Here is a 26,267-nt window from a genome sequence, read left to right as displayed (position 1 = left end):
GGATTCCATGACCTTTTCTAACTCTATTTAATCCCCTTCCACACAAAGCAGTTGGTTACAAAGGAGACTGGGATTGGACTTCTGTGTTACAAGGTTGCGTTTCTGAGCCTGTGACTCTGGCCTGGTTGTACTTCCACTTACTGCACAAGTGCATGGGCTCAAGAGCTATGGCTGCCTATAACTTTAAGCACCATGGGTGTGGGAGGAAACATGAGATGAAGATAGCCCAAAAGGCCTTGTTTAAGTGATTTGCCTGTGCCTCTTAAAATTAGAAAACTCCTGTGGTCTGAAGCCACCGAGAGGTTATTTTTGCTCTTTAATTGCCACCAGTTTATTTCCCCTAGTTCTCGTTAAATATGATCTTTTTTTATTTGATCTTTGGCCATAAAAGATAAAGTTCTATAAAGGCAGCTCAAAGTGGAGTGGAAAAAGACTGTCCCTGTCATCACAAATCCCTGAACGTGGCTGCATCTGCCAAACCATTTGGCTCCAAGTCATAGGTTTGGCTCTTTCAAGCCATTTTCCTGTTACGATTTGAATTCTCTGGGTTCCCTTCTTTCTCCTCCCTGCACCACCCCCTCAATTGCCCCTTGTGTAGTGGAATTGAGGGGTCTTAACATGAGACTCTGCAGTGACTTACGCAGCTGGACAGACAAGCCTGGCTTCATCTGGGTAGAACATGGCAATTAAGAGCTTTGTGGTATCCCAGTCTTAAACATCCAGCCCACCCATGCAGCCTTGAACAATTACCTAGGCCCTCTAAGTCTCAGCTTACTTATCTGTGAAGTGGGGATAATAAAAGAACGTACTTTGGAGAGTTACTATTCAGATTCAGTGAGATTATGAACATAAATGCATGTGCTCAACACAGTGCCCACATAGAGTGAGTGCTCTACAGTTGCTGGCTGCCATCATTTCTGCCACCATTAATTAAATGATAAACAAGAGTAAGATCCCCTTTGGAATCTCCCCTATCCTGGTTGCAAATTTAGGTCAGACCCTTCTCTGCTTAAAATGGAATGGGAAGGCTGTGCTTCTCCCAGGGCCCCAGCAGCCTAGACTTTTGATTTTTATCTCATTTTAAAGGAATGTATTGAAAACAAAAATTGGAGAGCAGGCCTCCAGAGATTACTTTCTTTTTTTCTAAATTTCTATTTCTTTTGCCTTTGGAGATTTATTTAATGTTATGATCCCTAGAGTACAGCAGGAATCTGACGAGCACCTCGAAAGAAGTTGTGAGAAGTGACTTTGATATACATGATCAAAGAGGATCTGAATCCTCAGGTGGCCAGGCAGATGCTCCACTTCTGCCCTTGACAGGTGCCACAGCAGCTCCAGCAGCACAGTGGGGGTCACTCCTTTGTGTAAGCGTCTTGATGTGCCAAATTTGGGCAGCTGATGAGAGTGCTCTTGGAATCGTTGTGCATGGAGGTTCAGAGGATGGGATGTGGAGTGAAGGTGGGCGGGTGCTTCCCTTGTCAGTGGCATGGTGTCCTGGCAGAGTACCCTTCCATGGCCAACCACTTTTTCCTGGAAAGGGTAGAGGAGCTCAGGAGAGAGAGCTGGACCATTCTGTGGCCATGCACCCTGCTGAAGGATGCATCTTCATGCATTTTGAAGTGAGAGTGGCCAGTGTTTGATAGATCCTATTTTTTCCCTGTTTTTTTTCCAAGCACATGTATGGCAGGAGAAGAAAATAAACTAGGTGCAACATGGAAAAATAATTCTCTTCTCAGGAGAGCTCTGGGGAAAGCAAGCCTCAGGGTTGCTTCTAGGGAGACTTTATGAAGCAATGGACTGAGGATGCATGGATGGGGGGTGGGGGTGGTGAAAGTAAGCTGGACCCGGCCTTGGTTCTGCCACTGTCTAGTGTGCGTTCCCAGTAGCTAGCTGAGCGTCAGGTCCTTTATCTAAATAATTCATATGACAGTAACTACCCAGCAGGACTGCTGTTCCGAGGACTGAAGTCATTGGGCAGTGCCACGCTGGCACACAGTAGTTGAGCAGTCACGGAGCAGGCTGTTCGGTTGTCCTATGTCCCTTCTTTTCTATGGGGAATCTTGCCCCAAGCTCGGCCATTTACCCTTCTGGTTGTCCATGTCTTCTCCTGCTCTCATCAAGGAGCACTGATTAGATAGATTCTCACTGATGAACCCGTGGAACGATTTCAAAGTGAGCAGCTTCTCTGTTGTGATACGGAAAAAGGTAGTGTAAGTGAAGATTGTATTGCAATTGTTTAAAAAACATTTATTTTTTTCATATGAGAATACCATGTGTTCATTGTACATTTAAATAATATTGAAAAAAGTGAATAAAACAGCAATCACATGACATCCCACACAGTAAATTTTTGCTTGTATATTTTATTAATATATCATTTGTGGAATTTCTAAAATGAACCCGAACATATTTTTCTGAGTCCTTACGGGACTAAAGGGAGTTGCCATGATATCATGGATGACCATGTACATAAATTATATTAGAATTTGATTTATTTTATATTCTCCTCATCCTCCAAAGAAGTATCTGTATTTTCTTTTAAGGGCAAAGGAGGAGAGAACAAAGAGGGTATTTCTCTGAGGAATTGTTACGCATTTGGGGTTTCCTTAATCATATGACAAATTTCACAAGAAAAATTCTATTATAAATATGAGATAGTGCTTCTTATAAGGTAGAAAATAATAATCCTAATTTCTCTGAATCAGAATTTACTTTTGAAATGTCTCTTATTTTACCCAATTTAGTGTTTTAATAGTAAACTGTCCATTGTCTAAATATTTGAAAAACTACCACTTTGTAAATGAATAAGAAATGGTTGCATGTTAGTCAATACTTGTTTTTTCCTCTTTTGGGAAATGTCTTAAGCTTCGCTAATTTTTCACTCACAAGTCAATTTGATACATCTTAGCTATTTTGGCATAAAATGTAATATATGATTAAGTTCTTTGTAATAGTGTGCTTTAATTGACTAATTGGATAAGTATGGGTGCAAAATAATGTAATTATTAATCACGTAAAAATTTTAATTGATTGCATTGATAACATGTCTTAAGTCTTAGCTTTGCTAATTGACTTCTTAAATTAGAAAATCCTCTTTAAAAATTTTTCTCATTGTCCTTCATTGGTGTGTTATGGAGAAATTCTCAGTAGCTAGAGAAATAGTATACTGTCTACCTACTCGGAAAAATTAACATGAAATCATTTGGATTCCAGTGTAGGCTACCCTAAGGAGAAAGTGTTGCATGTACTCATGTCTCTTTTCCCACTTCTCATCTTCATTTCCCTCCTTCAGCCTCATGTTGCTTCTTCCTTCATGTCCCAGATGCCACGTGAGAAATCCAAGAGGAATAGGCAGACCCCCCCACCACAAATGCTCCCTCAAGATCCTTAGCAGCCACTATCAAACCCGCCTTCCTGCAGCTGACTCAAGCCACTGGGCAGCCTGGGGCACAGAGAGAGGCCAGGAGACTCGTGGGTCAAATGGGAAAGGAAGAAAAGACTTTCTATTCCCTTGTCTATGAAACACCGGCAATGGGCTTTTTCTCTAACCCATACCCACATCTTGGATGAAATAGTTATAAGTGTAACCTGCCTGCAAAGCAGGACTCTTAAGTCCGGGTAGGGCAGCATTTCAGAGAAGTTAGAAGAATGAATGTGAAGTTCAGTGACGCCCAGACATTTACAGACCATAGTCATCTCAGGACTTTTTCTCTCTGCATTCTCCTTAATGGGGTATAATTCACAGAGCGAAAACTCTGTTCACTTGTTCAGTCTGAGAAAATGTCTTGGGATTCCCAGTCTAGGAAATGTTCTTTTCTTTCCATGCAGTGGTTTTTACAGCTGTAAGGAATTGAAGTAATGCCAGAGGATTCACAGATGTGTCCTTTCCTGCCGAGGTACTAGGAGGTAGGAGGTGGGGGGTAGCGCAGGAGAGCACTGGAACTCTGGCAGGACCATGGCGTTGGATATACTGGAGTCCTGGGACTGCCAGTGGCTTTCTTCCAGGGGAAGATCACAGACTTCCTGAATGACCCACTTTGTGTGTTCCTACAAAGGAAACTAATCGTTTATTATAAAGCAAGAAAGAGATACAGGCAAAGAGTACAGACTTTACGTGTGTGTGTTTGTGTATGAGAAAAATCATATAAAGCTAATTGCTATTCTATAATTAAAATCAAGTCAATCTTCCTTACTTCAAAGAAGAACGTTCTTGGAACATTTTTGTTTATATCTTTTAATGACTTGTCAAGAACTGCCATTAGAACTAGGGTCCTAAATCAAATCATTTTAAAGTGTGACATTATATGCCTGACTTTATTTTTCCTTTGGCAGACTCAGCTTTTAGGATGAGTCACCCTGAATCTGTAATTAAGGTATGCTGACACCAAGTGGCAGTAGACACCTCAGTTGTATTACCTATCAGACTTCAGCCCTTGAGTCTAGGTTCAAAGTTCAAAATTGTTTTCCCTGCTAATTAGCTCTCTCATCCCCCACCTGCCCCCACTATATCTAAGTACACAATGCACATTTCTGCCTCTGAGTCCATGTCAATCTCCTGCCTCCCTGAGATGCACTCACTTTCTATCTCCATTGATTTAAACTGAAGGTAGAGCTCAAGTTTCATCCTAGGCCTTTGTAAATGCTCTTTCTTCAGTTTCTTAGTTACTCTGATTGTGTTTATCATAATTTAACACATATATTATGTTGTACTGCTATTGCTTTTCTCCAGCATTGGATTTTAAGTTCTCTGGGGAATGGGGGATGCCTTTTCTTTCTCTATCCTGTGTATTTCACCTAGCACTAGCCCTGGAAGGGCTGTCCTTCCTAGCTTGCCTCTGACCTGCATCCTCTGTGATCTCTTTGTGACTTTTGCTACCCTTCACTCTGGGTCCATTTTTGATTTTTATCCTCATGCTCAGTTATACACTTACAGTCAGAGTGTGCACACGTCTCTGTCTTTTCGTGGAATAGACTGGTCAGAGTGAGCAGAGCCTCTGTTCCACCTTTTATGCTCTAAGAACTGTGAGCACTTGCATGAGTCTACTATGGTAATGGCCAATGGCAGGCAAGGTGTCACCTCTGAATCTCAGTGTCTGCCTCTGCCTATTCATAACTCACTTATAAGCCACTTGGACCTCCCAGCTCCTCTTCTATCCCTCAGCTAGTATTTGACCTTATTGTATTCTTATGCAACATTTTGATCCACAGATATTTCTGCCTTGGCCTCTCTCAGTTGGTTTTAGGACCTCAAATTAGCCTCCTATCATGGCAGCACAACAACCGGACCTCTGGCGGGGTGATGTTGCCAAGGCCAACTGGCCCTTTGCTCTGGCACCACTCAGCATTCTTGCCAAGGAGTCATATCCCTTCTGCCTGTCATTGGCTCTGAGCCTTCTACCAGGCTGGGCCGAAAGCTGGATGGTGGTTTCTCTTAATTTTTCATTCATTCTTCTCTACTTCAACCACAAGTAGATTCTTCCTTGTTTGAGCCATCAAAGCGATGCAAGAGAAGGATCCGAAATAGCTTTTTTTTAGCTGCCTGGATTTTCGCTCTGAAGGGCCACTCCTGGTTAGTCCAATTTTCTTGGAACCAAAGCAAAAAGAAAGATAGTACACTCAGAAAGGTATGAAAATGTTTGGAACATCATTCTATCCAAGTCTAAAATCCTCTCATGTTGAATTTTTCATATTGAAGAGGCATAAATATTATCCTTTAAAGAAGGAGAAACAAAAAAAAACTGAACTTATCTTAACAGATAGGTTAACCTTTGCAGAGAGATTGGGTCCACTGTACAGTTGGCCAACTATGAAGTTAGAGAGAGCACAGTCTACAGAGGACCACTCCCACTTCTGACACCACTAGTGAAGAGGTAATCTCCAAAGTACCCTCAGGATTAGGAATTTGCTAGAAAGACTCACAGAACTCATCAAAAGCTATTATACTCATGGATATAATTTATTATAAGAAAAGGATATAAATTAAAATCAGAAGGGACACATAAGGTAGAGTCCAGAGGTGTCCGACCATGGAGCTTCTGCTGTCCCCTTCCCCCCCACCCCCAGTGGCATCATGGACTGGCATTCATTCCTCTTGGTGACAATGTATGGCAGCAATATTACTGGGTAGCACAGGGAAGCTCACCTAAGCCTTTGGGGTCCAGAGTTTTCACTGGGACCCAATCATATGCTGCCTACCTGGCTGACCTTTAGCTTCCAGCCCCTACTGCAAGCTAATGTGCTAATGTCTTTGGTCTTCAATTTCTCTGGAGGTTGTAACTGTTATTGCATGGCCCAAAGTCCCCATCCTAAACCCCATTGTTAGACATCCCTGTCAGGCAGGACATTCCAGGGGCCTAGAGATCACCTCCTTGTAGCCAAAGGCCAAGGCCAAGGCCAGACTCTCTATAGGCAAGGTTAATTCTTCACTATATAACCTTCCTAGCTCAAGGTTAAATACTATTTTAATTTGATTTTCTATATTTAGCTTTGAGTTTATTTTAAGCACGAACATCCCAGAATCCTGCAGTGTTTCTCCTGAGAAAATTATATTCAGAGAGGCAATTAGATGAGGCTTTTGAACACAGATTTGAATGAGTGTCATTGTAGCAGGTAAAACACTAATTATTTTGTAGCATCTCTCTTAGCTGCTTAGGAGACTTCTTGATTACTTCTTGGTAAGCAGGAGGCAGTATGGTGTAAGTTGATGATATTTTTATTATTTATGGGTGTAAAGCCCTTTGCATCCATGAGAATGAGGCTGACATGAGTAGTGTTTTCCTCAATTCACTGTTGAACTAATCAAGGAACCGAGAGGTGAAGGGACCCATTCCAGCCACTCGTGCAGCCTGAGCAGCCAGCCCGACAGGATACATGGTCTTGAGTCTCCATCAGAGAGCTTGGTAGGGGCAGCCATGGCTGCTTCTAGATTCCGTTACTGTCCACTTGGGTTTTCAGATATCCTGCTTCTGCCATGAGCTTGCTTGGAGAAGGAGTTTATCAGTTATTTCTTTCACTGCTTTTTACAACTTTCCATTGAACACCTGCTGTGTGCCAGCTACTATTGTAGGCATGGTGATTCAGGACTGAACAAGAGAGAAAAGGCTCTTCCTCCAAAGAATCACACTCAGGGCATGGACAGCTACAATGAGAAACAAGGCCATACCCAACTGTGAGAAGAGGGATGGAGGGAATAGGGTTTTGTGACAGGGTGGGACTGGGGTTGGCTGACTTTGAGGTAGGTGGACAGGAAAAGCATCCATGGGGAGCTCTCCTCTGCGTGGAGCTCACCCTCAGAGAAGAGCTGATGAGGAGGCCTACCATGGGCAGGGGAGCAGAGGTCCCCATGCTGCATGGGGCAAGGCCTGTCTGAAGACTAGAAAGGAGGCTGCCATGACTGACACATTCAGTGATCAGTAGAGTGGTACCAAAGAGTATGGCCTAGGTGTCAAGTAGGCTTTGCAACCGGATTGCCTGGGTCAACTTCTGAGCTCTCTGCCTTACAAGTTGTTGCTGTTGGGAAGGTGAGTCCATCCAGTGAAGCCCTGGATGGATGCTCCATGTGTCAAAGGGGCTGCTGAGAGGACCTGCAGCACTGCCGTGAGGGTTTGTTGCAGGGATTCCATCAGGCACTCCACGTAAGGCACTTATCCAGGCCTGGCACAGGGCAAGTGCTCTGTCAAGGTTAGTTCTCTTATTGATATTATTTCCTCACTCCGATATAGAAACCTGTTTTGTGTGACATTTGCCTTCATATTGGCTTATGCCATCTGGTGTCAGTACTTGGAGAGTGTTTCTCTTTTATTTTACATGGTCATTTCTAGACCCATCTGGAAGAACTTCTTCCTATCTTGTGCAGAAAGTGATGCTGTTTCCTAAAACAAACAAACAAACAAAAAAACCCAAAAATAAATATTACATAGGAATTAATTAAAATTTCCTCAATATGCTTGTTTTTCATAAATTGTTTCAGTTGATAAGATTGAACTGAAGGGGATGGTGCAGAAGAGATCATTAATTCCATAAGATGAATTCATAGAACTGAACTTGAAAAATCATAAACTCCTCCTCAATGTGCTTTATGGTGTAGAGGTTGAGAAGAGAAGAAGTTCATGTGTCTTGCTTTGCTTTTATTAGGAATAGAATTCAAGGGTATAGGAAAAGAAGAAATGTCTGACAAATTTTAACTTTTTTGATGCCAATCTTCTTTGCTTTCTTAAATAATAATATGAACATAATGTCACCTTTATATGATGATTCAAAGTTAATATTGGGCTATCAGTTGTAGTTAGGAGCATCTTTCATAGGACACCCTTGAAAGAGGGAGGGGGCTTTTGAACTCTATTTGGTGTTTAGCTCTTTTTAGTAGCTTGTATCTTCTTGCTATAGCTTCCCCTTGCCCAACTTCCTCCTCCTCATTAGATGGAGAAAATAATGTTAGTTAATTTTGTTTGCAGACTAAGTATTAAAAGGTTCTGAAAGAAGACTCAAGGTTCTCTCCTATGAGAAGGGCTAACAAACTTTAGGATACGGACTGTGTTCTTTCCCTTTTCCCAGCGGCTGTCAGACAGCTCAGAGCCAGGTTTGTGACCCCTTTCTCTCAAATTCTACCAGAACTTCCAGGCATGGATTTTATTTTTTAAACTAACCTCAAGTCTGGTTTCATCTTTATCTTTCCTGGTTTTTTTTTTCCCCCCTCATTCATGAAATTTCATTTTATTTCCTTCTACATGTAGTTTTGTAAGCTGACTTAAATCCTTCCTGGAACAAGTTGGGGAATAAGTGAGGGAGGCCTTGGGTAAGGGATCTAACACCTCTGAATTTCCAGTGTTTTCACTGTGAAATAAAGAAGATATCTTTACCCCATGGGTTCTCCCGAGGCTGGACAAGATTTCCCTTGTAAATCCCAGATGGGATGACCAAGGGGTCCCTTTCCACTGGCCACGTCACCAGCAAGGTCTGGTGGCCCTTGTGAGAACAGGTCTGAGCTCTGTGGTTTCAGGTTGCCCTTTGAAAAATCGGGATATCCAGCTGGGTACCAGAACTCCTTGGAATCGAGAGAAAGTGGGCTGGGTGTCCTCAGAGGCAGCCCTGTGTGGGCTGGTTTCCATCAGGCTCCTTGCAGACTGGTTGGGATTTTGATGTGTTATGTGACTCAGTGAAACCACATGGGCAGGCGCGGCATCTTGTGAAATCAGCTGGTGTCTGGCAGCATCATGGGCTTCTCAAAGAAGGCACGCTGGACTCTGCACCGTTTTGGGAGCAGCATCAGGGCTTTGGGCTGGGGCTCAGAGCTGCGCTGGGTCTGACGGCCATCAGGGCTCTATCTATTTCTCAATCAAGTTGGCAAAAATTAAAATTAATGGGACATGTGCAAATACGAAATAGGAGAGGAGGCTTTTGCATTCCTGGATGCTCCAACATATCATTCTCTGTTTATGTGAAAATGTAACATTCGGTCTCATTTTTCTCCTGGCTTGGCAAGTAAAAGGAGCAGCAGGGAGGGATGCTGCATTGTTCATGCCACTAGCACACACACAGGTGGGGCAGTGGTTCAGTCATGACCAGGTATGCAGGAGTGTGCGTATCTTAAAAAAAATAAAAAAACCCTTGAGGATTAGCAATTTTATTAAGAAAGAAAGTGCTGAGAAAATTATATTCTTGTGTCTAAAGTCCTCTTTTCTAGACTAATGGTCAATTATTCATGTCTAGGAGTCAATGAGATCAATCAATAATAAATTAAAATAGACACATGTTACCTATTATAAAAAGGAACATAGGTTCTTTTATAGTCACGATTGATTCAATCAGGCGCTGTTCGAGGTGCTAGAGATACGGCAGTGAATGAGATAAACGAGTCCTCTGTCGCAGAGCTTGCAGGGCAGGCTGATGAGTAAACAGGAGAGTCGGGGAGGGGGCTGTGTTTTCTGGTAGAGGACGTACTTGGAGGTGATGAGAATCCATCCCCTGCCAGAGAGACGGCTTCCTGGAGGAGGTGACTTCCTAGGCTGAAACCAAAAGCACAGGTAGGGTTTAGCTGGGAAAAAGAGGAGTATGAGCTTGGGGAGGAGAAGAAAGGGAATGATTCCGGCCACAGAAGGCTGCATGCTCACAGCCCGGAGGCCAAGGAGAGTCTGGCACAGGGAGCCAAGGGACAGATGTTCTGTGGGGCGATGCTGTAAACCTTGGGGTTTGTGGACAGAGAGTTAGAAGAAGAAGGCATAGGCGAAATCGTTACAGTTTTATGCCCCAGCATTTACGAGCCACGGAGGGGGCACACTGCCGTGTCTTTGACTGTTACCTGGGAACAGGTTATACTGAGCAGGTTCAGTAAAGATCAAGACTCTTGTTCCAATCATCATTCACTGACTTCTCAAACAGTTTTGTCTGTTAGATACTCTGTGTGCAGGTCGGTGCTCGAGCTTTCGCATGCATCACAATCACCTAGAGAGCTGATTCGGTGGGCGTAGGTGGGGCTCAAAAATATGCATTTCTAGCACGTTCCCAACTGATACTGGGGTGAGAACTGCTGCTGTAGGTGAGGAAATTACAAGAAGAACCCATCCAGGTTCCTGTGGGTCACCAAGGAACTTAATTTTCTGAGACTTTGTCCACTCAAAGACACTTTTTTTTGAGTGATGGGGCTTAGGGTTTTTGGCCCTGTACAGTCAAGTTCTAAACATTAGAGACAAGAATGTAGAGTGAGTCCGTGGCTAAAAGGGTTAAGAGCTAAGCTTATGCCCATGTAGGTAGACTAACGTGGTGATCTGAGCTCAGTGGCACTTTCTTGGTGTGGAGTCTAAAGGCACCAAAGTAAACCTCTTTTTGTCTTTATTTTGGAAGCAAAAGGGTACTGGTCTTACTTTCTCCTCATTCATAAAGTCATGCCCTAAGGAAGTGCTGGACTTGCTCAGCAGGGTCATTTGTGAAGCCAGAATTGGAATCCAGAGTCAAAGTTCTGCTGGTGGCTGAGATGCTTTCCACAGCGAGGCCAGTATGGGGAGCCACCCTGTAACTTTTAGATGAATTACCCCGGCCCCCGCAAGAGAGGGAGGAGAAAACACTGGATACAATGGCGCTTTGTTGCTGGCCAGAAATGAAGCCCAGTGTTCTCGTGCAGAGCTGCCCAAACTCTCTCCTCCTCCATGCACAGGACGGAGAGGCCCGGAGCCAGGAGTCCAGGCCCGTGCGCCCAGAACAGCCAACAGGATGTGTCTGTAAAAACCCGCTTCCTTTTTCCTGGCTTCAGGCTTTTAAAGAGTCTGGTCAATGGGCACAGAGAGCAGAGAAATAAATGCTTTGCAAGGAAATGGGGAAATCTGGTGGCGATACTGGAATTAATAATTCTTTTAACTTGAAAGGGCTGTTCTTTACAATCCTTACCATTCTACCTGGTGTTTGGGGTTTAAAAGAGAGCGCGCGGGTGAGCTGGTTCCTGCACTGCATCCCCAGCGCACGGCCCATGTGTGAGCGCCGAGGTAGGACGCGTTTGGGCTGCTCAAAGAACATGGGCCAGGAGACCCCTCAGAACCCCTAAAGCTTTTCCATATGAAAAGGAAACCAGGAAATTGGAGTCTTCAGTTTGCCTTTCTGATCAAAGCCAGGGAGGAAAGATATTAAGCAGATACTGACCCATAGTTTTGTGGCCACTGTTAGGATTTATTGACCTGAATAGCAACTAAGAACTGCAGGAAAGCTGAGGTTGGTATTTACTTCACGAGAAAAATAAAAATCAGATGTTGACTGAAAACAGTGGGCTGTATCAGTAGAGATGAGCTCGTTGCCTTTGGTAGCAGAAAGTAATGACAATCGTGTCAGCTGACATTGACCGAACGTGTACTGTGTGCCTGGAATTCTGGGAAGCCTAATAATAGATTACAGTGTTAATAATAATGGATGATACCTTAATAAGGGAGGGGTAAGAGCCTACGATTTTGAGTGCTCACTATGTGCCAGGCAGCAGCTAAGCGCTTCACCTGTGTATGGGGTCGATGAAGACGTTTAGCTTAAAGGAGTTATCAATATTGTCCAAGGTAGCCAGGCAAGAAAGAGGCAGAGCCAGGATTTGAAAGCAAATCCATCTGACTCAGACAGAGCTTGTGTTTTTGACCATTACCACCATAATCTGGTAATAGTTCCTCCTAGTGACCCATCCCTGACCCCAAATTTTCTGTTTTCCTAAATGGAGCTAAAACACTCGGGCTTTGCAAATGTTTTATATACTATAATTTATTTTCATTTTGAAGGATATTTTTTCCGTTAAAAGACTTTTTGTTTCAACAAAATTATCTGTTCACTTCAATTTTGACAAAATTGTCAAGATTATTTGGAAATAATGTGCTGTGGCTTGTGTTGGTTGAATTTTAAATAAACCAATTTCATCCTGTTGGTCTTCTAAGGGGAAATTTATGTATTTCAAAATGATGGGCATCCTCTACTCAGGATTTTTATTTCGTTCACAGTATTAATTTTAAAGATGATATTATTCCATTATTTTAAAGATAGTGTTATTCTGAAGATAATACACACTGATGTCTGACCCCTCTGTGGAAGAACAAGTTCAGCAACAAACTAGGATCCTTAATTCTAATGCCACGTACCTGTAAACCATTTCCTCCCCTTTCATCTTCTTTTTGCTTCTAAGGACTGCTTAGAAATAGTTTCTAAATAAAGAAACTGATTTTTGTTTCACATCTTGCTTAAGATTTTCTCAATTGGTGTGATGCTAGTAACTCAGTGGTTGTTAGCTTCTGGGAGGCCACAGTTTCTTTCTGAGATTCTGAAGACGCTAAGACTTCTTTTCCCAGAAAAATGCACAGGTTCTCTGCATACAACGGGGCATTCTCTGCCCACAGGTCAGTGGGCACTGGGTTAAGAAATACTGCTTCCTTCTCTCTCTCCCTCTGTCTCTCTCACCAGCTCTTCAATGGATATTTTTTGAGCCAGGAAGTGTGCTGTGCATTAGGGTTACAGTGGTGAGCGAAATGGTCATGGTTCTGTCTTCATGGAGTTTATAGTCTAGTGAATGAGGAAGACATTAAACCAATACCCTCACAAACAAACATGCATATATGCTATGATATCTGTGTGCTACAAAGGAAAAGTTTGGCATATGAGAAGATCATTTACAGGAGGGTCAGACCTAGCATGTGTTTGTGTGGCGGGAGAGGGAGGCAGATGGATCAGGGACCTCCCCCCACACCAGGAAATGACATTTGGGCTGAGCTCAAAAGGATGGAGAGCAGTGAACGAGACCCAGGGCAGGAGGAGAGGGGCCTGGCCCCAAGGAGTGTTGTCCCACGTTCATGCACCTCCAAAATGCTGATGCAGCCAACCCCTTATGCTGCCTGTGTGCCTGTCCCAAAGGCTCTGTGTCCTTCCTACGTTACACTCTCATTATGATGAAGTCCATTCCACAGAATCTCACCTGCCAAGGATTCATTCATGTTACAGGTCAAACCATATTTCTCCTGAAGATAAATCCCTCTTGTGGAGTTTGAAAGTGGGTTTTCTCTTTGCTCTCAAAGAGACTCCGTATTACTGGGTCTGTCTTATCTTGGGCGTTAGGTTTCAATAACTGTCCTAGTTTATCTGACTTGCTACGGTATGCTTAGAGTCAGGACTGTGTTCTTTTTCAGAGTATATCTGGGATGATGAGGGCATGCTTGCTACTCACGTGGGTGCACACACAGACACATGGCCAGCCATGTCCACACTCTCCTATGCACAGTTACATGTTTTTCACATGAGGTTTAGACCTTTGCTATTCAAAGCTCCATCCTTGGGCCTGCAGCACTGGGAGCTTTTTAGAAAGGCAGAGCCTCAGGCCCCACCCTAGACCTCCTGAATCAGAATCTGCAAATTTGACAAGGTCTCCGTGTGATCTTTGTACACATTACAGTTTGAGCAGTGCTGGTGTGGTCTTCTCCATTTCCACTCTGGCCTAGTCTGTGCTGCTGAATAGTTTAGTCCAAATGCTTCCATTTAAGTCTTGGCAGCATGCTGATGCTTTTAATTACCTATATTTTAATAGATCCATCACCAATTTTTTTCCCATGCAGGGAAAAGGCATGCAGGTGGATGATCTGTGGGATAGCTGAAGTTTGACCCTAACGTGCAGCAGACGAGTGTAGTTGCAGGGGGCAAAGGCACCCCACTGCACTTCTGCAAATGGCACTTCACCTGCCACAGACACTGGCATCCTTCTTCATTATGTACATCAGATGGAAAGTCTCTTGACAGAATTCCTCTGTAAGCAATTGATGATGCAGAAATAGGGCAAGGCAATCGTCCACTCATCAGTGAAATCACTCATAGTTATAAATTATAAGGTCATTTGTGTTTGCTTCATCCTTGGTCCTTAAAGGGGTTTTCACAGACATTGAGCCACAAGATGCCAGTGAAAGGTGGCCCCAGGCACCAGCTCACTCAGGTATTTGGCCCTTCACTCCCCTCCTGGACCCACTCCTCTCTGCTCTCTGATCCTGAGCTCTGTCCTTTGGTTCCTGATAACTGTGACCAACTCCCTGCCTCACGGGTTCATCTAACCACCCATGTTGTTCCATAGCCTTTCCTCTCCCTTGGCTTCGGCATCACCTGCAGCATGGGTAAACAATGTCACCTTTCTTTGCACTTTGATGACATCCCCTATTTCCTAAGTTTAGCTGGGACATGCACTTTTGCTCACTTTGTATTAATTAGATCTTTTTGCAATGGCCTATGAAGAAAACGCAAATTAAAGTGGTTGAAGTTGTAACACATTTAGTGTGTACAAATGGGAATTGATTGACTGACATAACTGCAAAGCCAGGGCGGATTTCACTTCACACATGGTTTGATTCAAGGTTTCCATGAGCTCACCTGGGTTTGTGCTTTCTCCAGTTCTTGACTCTGCTTCCTCCGTGTTGGCTCTAGTTTCAGGCAGGCGCACAGTCCTCCTCCCAGTTCTTCATGGCTATAGCTTCAGTCAGATTATGCAGAATGAGGTGAGGCTTTTCTTCCAGAAAGCCCAGCAAGTCTCATGCTCCTCATTGGCTCTGATTGGGTCTGTGGCCATCTCCAAACCAGCCACCATAGTTGGGGGAATAAAATGGGTTGCTTTGTTTAGATGAGTGGTTGTCAAACTTCTGCAGGCGTCAGATTCACCAGGAGGGTGACACAGATCACTGCCCTACACTCAGAGTTTCTGATTCAGCAGGTCTGAGGTGGGTTCTGAGAATGGCTAACAAATTTCCAGGTGTTGCTAATGCTGCGGGTCTCCGAGCACACTTTGAGATCCACTGGTTTAGAGCAATCAAGGCCCACCCTCACGAAGCACAGAGAGTGTGGGAGAGAGGTGTTCTCCCCAAGGTCATTCTAGGTACTCTTTTACCTGAAGAGAGGAGAGTGGCTAGTTCCATTTCTCCTCACTCTAGAGTACTTGTTGCACTCTTATTTAACCACAACTCCCAGGAATGTGTAAGGAGTGACCTGTATGTGCCAGGCACTCTGTCCGGCTCAGGGGACACAGGCTGTGATCAAGGCAAAGTCCAAGCTCTCCTAACCTGGAGGAGGTGTGGATGGATGGCAATAAGGAAACACATATATAATATATGAGGTGATTTCACGTGCTACAAAGAAACACAGAGCAGGGAAGGAGATGGAGAAGGAAGCTGGGGTCTGGGGGCCTGTTTCAAATAACGTGGTCAGGGAAGCCTCTGGATAAGGTGTTGTTTGAGCGTTTGAGCTGAGACCTGGAGGAAGAGAGAGAGTGAGCCATGCTTCAGTTTAGGAAAAATGTTTTCTAAGCAGAGTACAAGGAATGTGGAGGGTTTGAAGAACAAAAGGCCACTGTATCTGGGGCCGAAGGAGCGAGGCAGAGAGTGGGAGATGAGGGGCAGGGACGGGCTTTAGGCCCTGGGAAGGTGCTGGATTTCAGTGTAAGGAAGAAGAGAAACTCCACTGGGACATGAGCAGCATGTCGGGAACAGGGGACTGAGATGTGATGGAATGGACGTGGGTGCAGAGAGAATGAACTGTGCCCTTTCGTTTGGTTCGTGTCCAAGTGCCATAAAGCCAGTGTTGGGCTCTGAGAGGACCTGGCACTTTTGTTCCTTAACTTAAGTGTGTCCCCTAACAGTATGCTTTGAAACCGTGCTCTTTAGGGGGAGGGCATCAGTACCCTCTATTTTCGAGTTGGTGTCTCCTGATCCCCGATCTGAGTTCCTTTCTAGTTAAGTCTCATAGAAGATTGCTTTCCTCCAAATTTAAATCCTGAGCTATTCCCTCGGCATCATATACACTTTAAGCTTGTCCATTTCTCCCACTCCTCCTCGAAGTGGAGGGGAAAGGGGATTGCTCTTGAATTTTGCCTTGGAAAAAATTTTGAAAGCACATTGATTTTTAACTATAGCTTCTCCTCAAAGAAAAGGAAGCAATGAAAAAGTAGGTCTGATTGAAATTCAGGCGTAGCACCTGGGGAACCTGGCTGCAGGTCCAAAGGGCTTCTTGAGACCTTCGAGAGAAAGAACCTTAAGGCTGACTCTCAGAGTTCCTACATAGGACTGTGGAGAACCCCACAGTCTCCCCAGAGGGCGAGCTCATCCCAGAGGCTCCAGGCTCATCCTGAAGCTATCGTACCGGGGCCACTGGTGAAGCCCAGAAAATCCTTCCCGTGCTCAGAAGCACCGAGTGACTCTCACTTATCAGATCAAGTTCACGCTCCTGAGCATGGCCTTCAAGGCTGCAGGCCATCTGGCAATAACTTATGTTTTAAGATATGTCCATTTTTACCCCCATTCTACTCCATCCACTCTAGCAATCCCTGAATGCACTTGGTGCTTTCCAATGAATGTGCCTTTGTTCACATTTTATGTCATTCGCTGGGCCAGTCCTTCCTTGCTTTTCCCTGTTCCAGCCCAGTCTAAGGACTATTTCTTTCTAGAAGCTTTTTCTCCAGCTAAAATTGATGAGTCTCCCCCCACCCTTTCTCTCTAATGCTTTGGTTATTCTGTTTTATGCACTAATTCCACTTGGCCTTAGATATACTACCATTGTTCCTCTATATAACAGCTTACCTCAAGAGAGATAAGCTCTTGAGAAAAGAGGCCATTTGTCATTCATGTTTATGTTCCTCCTGCTTCCAACACACCCCAGCAAATGCCACAGGGAGTCAGAATGCTCAACAAAGACAGCAAGTTGCGAGTTACGCTAAACTGAATTCTAGCTTTGGCTACATGACAACGATTGTGGGGTGTTTAAACCTTGGGACTTGTTGAACAATTTCCATTTTTTTTTCTTGCCATTTTTATACAACCACTCCTTTTCTTTTAGGGCACCTAGATTGCAGATTTTCTGAGTACAGGACCACTTTCCCTTTTTCTCTGGATATTTCTAGAGCTACCTCTGAGAAAGAGAGATGTGATTCAATCCATCCAACCAAATAGTCTGCCTCTAGGGCTGCCTCTCGGGAGGCCCCCAAATGAGCTCAGACACATTCTGCTCTTAAATATGCTTAACTCCCAGGCCTCCTGTGATGAATTTTTCTCCCCTTGGCCCATTGCCTGGGTGGGAGAAAGGACGTGAGTTGTCACCATCACGGATCTCCCGACCTGACAGATGGGCGTGGAATGTGTTCAGAAACACATTTCAGTTTAGAAAGAGGAATGGGGAGAGTTGACTCTTGCACTTTTTCAGGGCTGTGGGATTCCAGAGATGTTCCTTATTACATACCTGGAGCTTTATTTGCTTTCTTTTGTTCAACAATTTGTCTTCTGGATTTATCTTAATTAGGAATTGCCTGATATGTAGAAACACTTGGCTGGGAATGTATACTGTGTGTGAGGGTAGCGGCTACCCATCTTTGTAGCGGGGAGGAAGGTAAGGGAAGCAGCATGCCAATGTTTCTCTACACGTTCTTGGCTTTTATGAGTGTGCTAGGTAGAGTCAGGTGCTCCTAACTGCTTGTCCTCTGTGAATCTCATCTCACTGATGAATTACAGTTTGAAGCATGGCGTGTACAATGGAAGCTGTCAGGGCCATCATGTTGTGTGAATTCTAACCACATTCCTGTACATTGGCAGAGGCTGTTAACAGATTGTGAGCATGCCACTGGAATAATACACACCTTCTTGTCCTGATACGCACTTTCTTAAGAAAGGTCTAAGAAGACAGGTTCAATTTGGGTTTCATTCTTCCTCCCTCTAGATGACATTGGAAGAAAACTAAAAGCACCTGAGGACCTGTCAGAGTCAATCATATTCATGTTTGGAAACTAAGTTTACCAGAGAGGGCCAGTCAGGGATGTCTGGACTCACCAGTGATGAGAACAGCCTGATCTTTGACTCATGAGTCTAGTTATTTTTCCAGTAGAAGATGAACTAAGTTTTGATAGGTGGATTCTTCAGTGAGGATGAAGTTAGTCCCTTTTCAGCTTATAGCCTATGAGACAACAATTTAATGCATGAGTGTATATTTACTTCACAGTTCCAGTTAAGAAAGGTGGCTGTGTCCTTTCCAAAGTGCCCATTTTGCCTTGAAGTAAGTTTTTCCCATGTGATTGGGGACACTACTTCATTCAAACTAACATTGTCTCTGAGTTGGAGGAGCATTGAGCCAGTGCTCGTTGCTGCCCTTTGATGAATCAGAGGAGTGGAGCGACCAGCCTAAGGTGGCCCAGTCTATGTGAGGTGAATAGGCATTGGATGGATAGTCAGGCCTTCAATGTCCCAGCCCCCAAAGCCTAAGTTCCAGGTGGTATTGTAGATTCTTAAGCAGGTGCCACACAAGACTGGACATGCAAGGCTTAGGCCAGGTCAGGAGCTTGTCTCAGGCCTGAGTGGGAATAAACAGAGTGCGATCCCCTGTATAGGTCTGCTGGGGCACACGCCAGACACGTTCAGGGCAAAGAGCTACCCTAGGAAGCTGACCCTATATTTCCTGTGTGCTCTCATTGGGTTCAGATTTTTATTAGGAAAGATCTTTAGCTTTATCTGCTTGAAACCTTATCAGCATAATTAGTCATAATTGACTCCATCCTGCCCTTCACACCCTTTTCAACCATTTACCAACTCTATTGATTTATCTAAGATGTACCTATGACTTTTTCCCCCATTTACTGGCTGTCCGATTGGGAAGCTTCCCTGAGCTTTCCTTGTCTGTCCAATGGGATGAGTAAGAACCACACTCTGGGTGGTGGTTGGACCCCAGTGAGACAGCGCGTGGACAGAGCAGAGGCACGTGCCCCGCATGTGGATAGGGCTCAGCTGGCATTACTCTCCTCCTGCCCGTGCTGTCTCACTCCCTGACTCTGTCCAAGGCCCTCGTCCCCTGGAGCCGGTGCTATGGCCAAAGACTCCTAACCTGTACCCTTGGCCAGAATCTATCTTCTCCAAATCTCTCTGCCTGGTGAGCGCCACTCTCAGGTGCTGTTCTAAGCTCTTTGGTCCTTTCATCAAAAACCTTAAATGGCCCCCCCGTTACTTGCAGGACAAATTCCAAACTCTTAAGCTTGGCATCCAGGGTTTTCTCCAGTCTCTACCCTGCCTACCTTTTCAAATAAAGTTTTCATTCTTCAAACCTCAGGTCCAGCCAGACTGATAGGCTTTGAGTGTAACATGCTCTTTTGTGCCTCAGGCCATTTGTCTAGAATCTTCTTACCTCTCCAAATCCTAACAGTTTTACTATGTCCAGCTCAAATTTCATGACTTTTGTGTCTTTCCTGTCCACCATTGACATGGACACATGCTTTCTCGTTTTTTTCTGAACTCCTGCGTGAACTGACCATGCCATTGATTTGGTTGTTAGCCAAAGTATTTAGCTCCCTGTGTGGTCTTTACTTGGAATTTGACCCTCTGTTGCTGTTTGTCCTTTCTTCGGCTTCTTTCTTTGGCTTCCTTACCATCCCCTCAACTAGAGGGTGTAGATGTCACAAAGTTGGGGACTATATTAAATTTATATTTCACACCTCCTACCATGAGGTTCCTTGCATGGGAAACTCCTAGTAGCTGATCTGAGGCAGGAGAGGTTAATTGTAATTAGAATGAATCTTTTCTTTATAGAATTGTTTGTTTTTAGCATACATAAACCGTGGGTGTGGCAACTCAACACGCAGTACCTTAATGTCAGTTGGGAGTTGCCAGTTCGAATCAGCTTTATTAACTGAACAGCATTCGCAAACTAATTTGTCACTGTATCCTCTGGACATTAGAATGCTAATTCTCTCAGACTTTATAATTTCTGCCAAAATCTCGAAGCACAGCTCTGCTGACATTCTCCAGGGGCTAAATTGGACCAAAGGCAACTGGCTAAGTAAGTCATTTGGAGTGTTATGTAATTTTGTTTTAGATTTAGTTTTTTTCGGAAGTGAAATAGAAATACGACACCAACTCAGGCCCAGGTGTTTTTCTCCTCTCTTCTGTGTTCTGGTCTTTAAAAAATAAATCTAGGGCAACCCTCTATGTTTTAGGGTTGTTTTTCCAATTGGACTGCTTTTCATTGCATGTCATGTCAGCCCCTTATCTGGTAGAGGCTGCGTGATATATGAGGTTTGGCACTCAACATATGAGGCTGTCTACTTTCGGTTTTATGGTGTGTTGAGGTTTGGTGTAATGGCCAAAAATGAGGGCTTATTGTCAAGCTATTTGGGCTCAAATCCTGGCTTCATCATTATTGTGTGCCCTTAAAAATAGCATAAATATTCTAGGCTTCAATCTCCTCGTCTATAAAATACATATAACACTAGTATCTACCTCATATTTGTAATTGTTACTTGAGGTAATATATTTAAAGAACTTAGCACAAAGTGTGCAATAAAGTGAACTTTCAACAAATGTTTGTAATTAAAAAAATACTGTTCATGTATACTTATTAGCCAGTGCTAGAAATAGGGAATGACACAAAACAAACAAAAACCTGTTCAAATTACAACCTGGATCTGCAAGACTTTGCAGAGATTTAAAAATATCAGTGAGAAGCCCATGCTGATTCCATAAGTCTAATTATTAACAGTGATATTTTCAGGTAAATGGAGACCATTCCTCTTTCAATATACTGATCCTCAGCAGGTTGGACCTTACATGAAGGTTGCTCATTTTTGTTTTTTTCAGTGTTGTGAAATGAAGCTGGCTTAGTAGAAATGGCCTTGCATCATGACCTCCGATAAGCCAGGGAGGCATGTGGAACCAGTGGGGGACATGGTCACGAACGGTTCCTTGAATGTGAAGTTAGCTCATTTCTGGAGCCACCGGCCGGCCCACTGAGGTCACATTGGAGGTTCCCAGTTTCCATGTTAATTTTCTTTCACTGTCTTACTGAGCAGGTTTTTCCAAGTGCTAGAAAGCATCATGATATGTTGAGTAACATACAGCACATGTGCTTGCAGCTTACTCCCTTACTCATGGGTGGATACTCCATGTTCTTAAATTTCCCTTTAGAGTTTGTCTTAGTCCATTTTATGTTGCTGTAAAGGAGTACCTGAGACTGAGTAATTTATAAAGAAAAAAAGGTTTAGTTGGCTTACAATTTTGAGTCTGGAAAAGTTTCAGATTGGGCTTCAGGCTGCTTCCACTTATGGCAGAAGGTGAAGGGGAGCCGTGTGGGCAGGCACTTGGCCAGAGAGGACAAGAGAGGCAGGAGGAAGGTGCCAGGCTCTTTTTAACAACCATTTCTCTTGGGAACTAATAGAGTGAGAACTCACTCCCCCCGACCCTGGAGTGCATTAACCTATCCATGAGGGATCCACCCATGACCCAAACACCTCCCATTGGCCCCACCTCCAGCATTGGGTATCATTGGGGTTCAAATTTCGACATGAGGTTTGGAGGCAACAAAAACCCAGACTATAGCAGGCTGTCTCTGTAAACTTTATCTTGATTATAAATCTTGATATGATTATAAAAATGGAGAAAAGGAGATTTTTCTGACTGTATTGTTTATGTCTGTATTTTTTCTCAAGTATTTATACAGAAAATAGGAAGAACATGCATTCTTTAGTGCTGCTTTTCACCTGATGCCAAATACCTGGGCCGCAACAAGAAAAACCCTAGCAAGCCCCATGGATTTTGCAATGTTCCTAAACATTAGATACTTCCTTGAGTATCATATAGTTCTAATTTTCACCTCAGTATAGGCTGCCAGTTGTTTTAGTCTTAGTCTAAGCCTAAAATATTTCCTGCAAGAGAGTGGGCAGTCATGGGAGGGATTGAAGTATGATTTTAAGATGGATTCTTCACAGAAACAGAACCAATAGGATTTGTGTGTATATATGTATGTGTGTGTAAATATATGTATCTATGAGATTTATTATAAGGAATTGGATCATGCAACTATGGAGACTGACAAATTTCAGGATCTGCAGGGTGAGTTGGCAACCTGGAGGCCCTGGGGAGCTGATGGCATTGTTCTAGTTCAAAGGCCAGCAGGCTCCCAAGACCCAAGGAGAGTTGATATTTCAGTTCAAGTCCAAAGGCAGCAAAATGCCCATGTCTCAGTTGGAAGGCAGTCAGGCAGGTGGAACTCTCGCTTACTCAGGAAAGGGTCAGATTTTTTGTCTTCAACTAACTGTATGAGGCCCACACACATTAGGGACAGCACTCTGCTTTATCAGTCTACCAATTTAAATGTTAACCTTACCCAAAAACACCCTCATAGAAATAAACAGAATAATATTTAACCCAATATCTTGGCACCCCATCGCCCAGTCAAGTTGATACATAAAATTAACCATCACAACTGGAGTATGGAATTCTACTTTGCTTTAGTTCTCTGGGTCATCCAACAGCTGTCCTATTAATTTGTTATCCTTTCTTAGGTTTCTTGACTGGTGCAATAAAGAAAATAGTAAAGAGACTATTAGCTCAGTAAACAGTTGCTGAGCTCCCACGCATGGGGGTACTGGTTAGGTTCTAGATGAACTAGTTAGATTTCTGCCTCAGGATTCAAACTTCCTCCATGCCAGATGCCTGCTTCGAACTTAGTTCTAGAAATTCATTTTCTTTACTCTAACTGATCCTGAGCATGTCAGCACTTAAAAGGTTTCTTTTACTTTCTTGGGTTTAACCAACATCAATGGGTTAGTTCTTTTTCACTTGCACTGGCTTCCTTTTTGCCCTTGCAAAATTTTGTTCCCCTTGGGAAGGAGCTGTTTTTTATCCTTCTGGTTTTTAATGTTATATAGAATCTTGCTGACAGTTGCTATACAGTGAGAGGGAAAATGCCATCCAAGGAAAACCCTCGGCTGCCCCATAAACCTTTCAAATGAAATCATGCTCCTGATGAAATTTTGAAGCAGTGACCCGAATTTGAACCGTGTGTCAAGGTTTCCACTGGCTCTTGTGTGCAACGGACTTTGCTGGCTGTGTATCCATTGGCTCTGTTGTAGTTTGCATTTTTATCATCTTTGGTCTTCTCATGGGCAGAGGACACCTGGCTTTATAAGCACAAAGGACATATTACCTCAAATTATGGATCCCAAGCCAGTATGTTCCAACAACTTCCCTGCAGTCTGCTCCTTCCCTGCCCCACACCCCCCACACACTCAGTGTCTGTGTCTGTTGGAGGTGAGGGTATGGGGCAGGAGGGAGAGAAGAAAAGTGGATACGCAGGTTAGCATTTGCTTCCTGTTCTGTTTGATTAGAGTAGCACTGAGGGTTAGTGCCAGATTGCAAAGCCTCCAGAGGGTTCAGGAAAGGATGTAGTGATGAGAACAACAGCTGGCCTGCTGGTCTGGAATCACAGAAGTAGTGTGTTTGTCACTTTCCTCATCACTGTTGTATGTGCTTTCAGACTTTATATACTGTGTGTTCCTGTGATATTTGGAAGAATCTGAACAAACGGATTTAGGGTGGAAAGGTTTAGTTTTGTTGTATGGAGATCCGGGATGAGCTACATCTGGGAAGGGTTTCCTATGGGAGCCAAAGGTGCTGGCTTCAAACCCTCAAATTCTTCTTTCTAATCCAGATATGATTGCTTTTTAATTTAAAAACTTATAATTGGAGTGATAAATTGCATCCAGATTGAATAATCAGGCAAATGTGTGAAAAATCAGGTATAGAACAATGGATATCAATCTTAGGGTGGTGAGATTATTGTAGACCTCTGGTGTTAGGGTACGGGAGAGACTTCTACAGACTAAAGAATCTGTGTGGAAAGATAAAGATTGTTTTTGCCCTTAAGATGTTTCCAAGAGAAAAAGTCTTTCAGGTTCAGTAGTTTTCTTTTAAGTCTAATGGCTGAACCTGCTTTGAAAGGAAGGTAGGGAGAGTAAATGCTGGGATTCCCATAAGAAAGATTGATGCTTAAGTTAGTTTTCAGTGACATGGTCCTGTTAACAACTTGTTGGAAAAATTATTGAGGAGAGACAGCTTTTTATTATTTTTTCTTAAGCGTTTATGGAATCTCCTGCTGTTTCATGGAATTTCAAATGGGAACTCGGAGATTTGGTGGCATAATTTTTCAGTTCTAGATCATTAGTAGAGATTTTGTGCTGGTGAGTGTACCTAAGGCTTTACCTATCCGTGGCTCTGCATCAACCTTTTTTGTTCAAATTGAATTTGTTCCCCAGTTACCTTTTCATGAATATAGTTCGTCTGCTCAATCGATCAGATGGATGTTGCTGTTGATCCGGTTGGGTTGTCAAGACTTTGTTGATTGGCTAAGACCTGAATGTTACAGTCATTTGGAGGCAGTTGGGTGGTCTGTGGAAAATAAGTCTCATTTGGGGATAACAAGGTGGAGTAAATCTAGATTCAAGACTTTGGTTTGGATCTCAGCTGGCATTGGAAGATGATAAATAATTCCTTGGTAATCCGTGTGAATCTCACAGGCTAAGATCCTTTTCAACCCTCTGAAGAGAAAACAATTTAAAATTAAATTATGGTCTGTGGGAATTGCTGTCAATTCTGAAATGAACCTAAAAAAAAGTCTTGTATTATCTAAATGGTTACTAAATAAGGTACCTGACCATTGTTTTATAGAATCTATAGGAAGTTTTGCATAAATTTTATATTTAAACTCTAGGAGGCGTTTGTAAGATTTATAAAATTCTATCTTTTAGCAAGTTAAAATTCAAATTCAGTATGCTTCAAAAATGTGTTACATATATTATGAATGCTACAGGAAAATTAAGAAACATAGATAATGAAGAAAGTAAAATTACTTCACCCGGAGAAAAAACATACACTTATTTTACAGCTATCAAATCATATTGTATATACTTACTTGGCCAGAGAGGACAAGAGAGGCAGGAGGAAGGTGCCAGGCTCTTTTTAACAACCATTTCTCTTGGGAACTAATAGAGTGAGAACTCACTCCCCCCGACCCTGGAGTGCATTAACCTATCCATGAGGGATCCACCCATGACCCAAACACCTCCCATTGGCCCCACCTCCAGCATTGGGTATCATTGGGGTTCAAATTTCGACATGAGGTTTGGAGGCAACAAAAACCCAGACTATAGCAGGCTGTCTCTGTAAACTTTATCTTGATTATAAATCTTGATATGATTATAAAAATGGAGAAAAGGAGATTTTTCTGACTGTATTGTTTATGTCTGTATTTTTTCTCAAGTATTTATACAGAAAATAGGAAGAACATGCATTCTTTAGTGCTGCTTTTCACCTGATGCCAAATACCTGGGCCGCAACAAGAAAAACCCTAGCAAGCCCCATGGATTTTGCAATGTTCCTAAACATTAGATACTTCCTTGAGTATCATATAGTTCTAATTTTCACCTCAGTATAGGCTGCCAGATGTTTTAGTCTTAGTCTAAGCCTAAAATATTTCCTGCAAGAGAGTGGGCAGTCATGGGAGGGACTGAAGTATGATTTTAAGATGGATTCTTCACAGAAACAGAACCAATAGGATTTGTGTGTATATATGTATGTGTGTGTAAATATGTGTATCTATGAGATTTATTATAAGGAATTGGATCATGCAACTATGGAGACTGACAAATTTCAGAATCTGCAGGGTGAGTTGGCAACCTGGAGGCCCTGGGGAGCTGATGGCATTGTTCCAGTTCAAAGGCCAGCAGGCTCCCAAGACCCAAGGAGAGTTGATATTTCAGTTCAAGTCCAAAGGCAGCAAAATGCCCATGTCTCAGTTGGAAGGCAGTCAGGCAGGTGGAACTCTCGCTTACTCAGGAAAGGGTCAGATTTTTTGTCTTCAACTAACTGTATGAGGCCCACACACATTAGGGACAGCACTCTGCTTTATCAGTCTACCAATTTAAATGTTAACCTTACCCAAAAACACCCTCATAGAAATAAACAGAATAATATTTAACCCAATATCTT

The 26,267-nt window shown here is 43.2% G+C and overlaps 1 protein-coding gene across 1 annotated transcript in view; it reads left to right on the top strand.

Annotated features, from left to right (window-relative positions):
• BMPER (BMP binding endothelial regulator) overlaps positions 1-26,267 on the top strand; it is a 243,474-nt gene that overhangs the window by 170,561 nt on the left and 46,646 nt on the right. The window lies entirely within an intron of this gene.

This window comes from Propithecus coquereli, unplaced genomic scaffold, assembly GCF_000956105.1.
Source record: "Propithecus coquereli isolate 6110/MARCELLA unplaced genomic scaffold, Pcoq_1.0 Scaffold134, whole genome shotgun sequence".
Lineage (NCBI taxonomy): Eukaryota > Metazoa > Chordata > Mammalia > Primates > Indriidae > Propithecus > Propithecus coquereli.
This window is presented reverse-complemented; position numbering and strand designations above follow the sequence as displayed.